The sequence below is a fragment of the Trichechus manatus genome, unplaced genomic scaffold (assembly GCF_000243295.1).
Source record: "Trichechus manatus latirostris isolate Lorelei unplaced genomic scaffold, TriManLat1.0 scaffold00055, whole genome shotgun sequence".
NCBI classification, from domain to species: domain Eukaryota; kingdom Metazoa; phylum Chordata; class Mammalia; order Sirenia; family Trichechidae; genus Trichechus; species Trichechus manatus.
This window is the reverse complement of record NW_004443991.1, coordinates 4,329,600-4,332,706: the sequence shown is the minus strand read 5'-3', so window position 1 is coordinate 4,332,706 and position 3,107 is coordinate 4,329,600. Positions and strand designations below refer to the sequence as shown.

Genomic DNA, 3,107 nt, shown 5'->3' with positions numbered 1-3,107 from the left:
AAAAAACCCTGGCCCAGATGGCTTCACTGGAGAATTCTACCAAACATTCAGCGAAGAGCTTGTACCAGTCGTACTCAAATTATTTCACAACATAGAAAAGAAAGCGACACTTCTGAATTCATTCTATAAAGCCAGCATAACCCTGGTACCAAAACCAAGCAAAGATGCCACAAAAAAGAAAATTACAGACTAATATCTCTCATGAATATAGATGCAAAAATTATCAACAAAATTCTAGCCAACAGAATTCAGCATCATATCAAAAAAAATAATACACCTCGAGCAAGTAGGATTCATACCAGCTATGCAAGGATGTTTCAGCATTAGAAAATCAATCAACGTAATCCACCACATAAATAAAAGAAAAGAATCACATGAACATCTCAATTGACCTTGGTAAGTAGCGTCTGGGGTCTTAAAAGCCTGTGTGTGGCCATCTAAGATACTCCACTGGTCTCACCCCTTTGGGAGTAAGAGATAATGAAGAGAACAGGATACAAGGAAAAGATTAGTCCAAAGGATAATGGACCACAGCCACCAAGACCTCCACCAGACTGAGTCCAGTACAGCTAGATGGTGCCCAGCTACCACCACTGACTGCTCTGACGGGGATCACAACAGAGGATTCTGGACAGAGCTGGAGAAGGAAGTAGAACAAAATTCTAACACACAAAAATAGACTAGATTAACTGGCCTGACAGAGACTGGAGAAACCCTGAGAGTATGGCCCCCAGACACCGTTTTAGTTCAGTGGTGAAGTCACTCTGAGGTTCACAGTTCAGCTGGGGACTGCACAGCCCTATAAAACAAAAAAGGACTAATGAGGCACAGCAGTCCAGGAACAAATACTAGAAAGCAGAAAGGGACAGGAAAGCTGGTGATAGGGAACCCAAGGTTTAGTAAAGACAGTGTTGACATGTAGTGGGGTTCTTAACCATTGTCATAGGGCAATATGTGCACTGTTTGATGACAAACTATTTTGTTCTGTAAACCTTCATCTAAATTGAGAATAGCAGCACAACTGGAAGAAAGTAATCAATGTCGCTGAATTGTATATGTAGAAATTTTTTAAATGGTGTATCTTTGGCTATGTATGTTTTCACCAAAAAATAAAAAATGAAAAGGTCGAGAAGGGAGAGGGTTGACATGTCGTGGGGTTGTTAACCAATGTCATAAAACAATATGTGTACTGACTGTTTAATGAGAAACTATTTGTTCTGTAAACCTTCACCTAAAGTACAATAAAAAATATATACATAAGAAAAAATATTTGCAGGATTCAGCTATTGTAGTGCTTATAGGAAAATGTAGCTTAAAATGCTTATGTTAGAAAAGAAGAAAGGTGTAAAATTAGAGAAACAGTTTTTTTCATCTTGTGAAATAAAAAATAAAAAGCAAAATAATCCCTAAGAATAGAACGAAAGAAAAATATATAGGTAGAGGCAAATATCAAAGAAATAGAATAAAAACAATAGAGAAAATCAATGGACACAAAACCTAGGACTTTGAAAAGATCAATAAAACTGATAAACTTCTAACTAGTTTGATCAAGAGATAATAAAAAAAGATACAAATAGATAAGATAAAAAACTAAAAGATGCCATCACTAAAGATTATGTAGACATTAAAAGGTTAATAAGGAAATATTGTGAACAGTTCTGTCTATATATTTAACTAGTTTGAGAAAACTGACAAATATCTTGAATGACTCAAATTACCAAAATTGACCCAAGAAGAGAATAAAAAATTGAATAGCTGTATATCTACTACAAGAATAAATTTTATCACTAAACCGTTCCCCAAAAGAGAACTCCAGTCTCAGATGACTTAACTGTTTGATAAATTATATCAAATTTTTAATTAAGAAATAATAGAAATCAAACACAAACTCAGAAATGTAGAATAGAGTGGCCTTTTTTTCCAGCTCATTTTACCACAATAAAAAAATGACACAAAGCATTAAAAGAAATAGAAAAACTTAAAATATCTTTAATCAAACTGAAAGATATGGAAGTCTGACAATCCATCCTAAGTGGTTATTATCCAGGCATTAAGGTGAGTTTAACATTCTAAATTAAAGCAATGTAAATCAGAATACTGACAATAAAGGAGAAAAAGTAGTACAATTATCTGGATAAATGAGAAGGAAAACATTTGACAAAATTTAGCACAATACATGAAAAAAACTTGCAGTAAACTAGAAAATGAATGAACTCCTTTTCCTTAAGAAAGGCTTACATTACTCACTTTGGCAGCACATATACTAAAATTGGAATGATACAGAGAAGATTAGCATGGCCCCTGAGCAAGGATGACACACAAATTCGTGAAGCATTCCATATTTTTGTCATAACTTTGATGAGGGGTAAGACAGTACACAATACTAGGGAAGCCAGCACAACTTGTCCCAGACAAGGTCATGGAAGCTCCATAGGTACATCCAAACTCCCTGAGGGACAGAATTGCTAAGTGGAGGGCTGTGGGGACCATGGTCTCTGGGAATATCTAGCTCAATTGGCATAACATAGTTTATAAAGAAAATGTTCTACATTCTACTGTGGTGAGTAGTGTCTGGGGTCTTAAAAGCCTGTGAGCAGCCATCTAAGATACTCCACCGGTTTCACCCCTTCTGGAATATGGGAGAATGAAGAAAACAAGAAACAAGGGAAAGATTAGTCCAAAGGACTAATGGACCACAACTACCATGGCCTCCACCAACACTGAGTCCAGTACAACTAGATGGTGCCCAGCTACCACCACTGACTGCTCTGACGGGGATCACAACAGAGGGTCCTGGTTGGAGCTGGAGAAAAATGTAGAACAAAATTCTAACACACACAAAAAAACCAGACTTACTGGCCTGACAGAGACTAGAGAAACCCAGAGTATGGCCGCTGGACACCCTTTTAGATCAGTAATGAAGTCACCCGAGGTTCACACTTCAGTCAAATATTAGACAGTCCCATAAAACAAAACGAGACTAATGGGGCACAACAGTCCAGGGACAAGGACTAGAAGGCAGTAGAGGACAGGAAATCTGGTAATAGGGAACCCAAGGTCGAGAAGGGAGAGTGTTGACATGTCATGGGGTTGTTAACCAATGTCAT

General features: G+C 37.2%; 1 non-coding gene across 1 annotated transcript; it reads left to right on the top strand.

Annotated features, from left to right (window-relative positions):
• Positions 1–2,239: 2,239 nt before the first annotated feature.
• LOC111820915 (U6 spliceosomal RNA) lies at positions 2,240–2,346 on the top strand. Its single transcript, XR_002824401.1, has one exon. It is a non-coding gene; the product is annotated as a U6 spliceosomal RNA (small nuclear RNA).
• Positions 2,347–3,107: the final 761 nt, after the last annotated feature.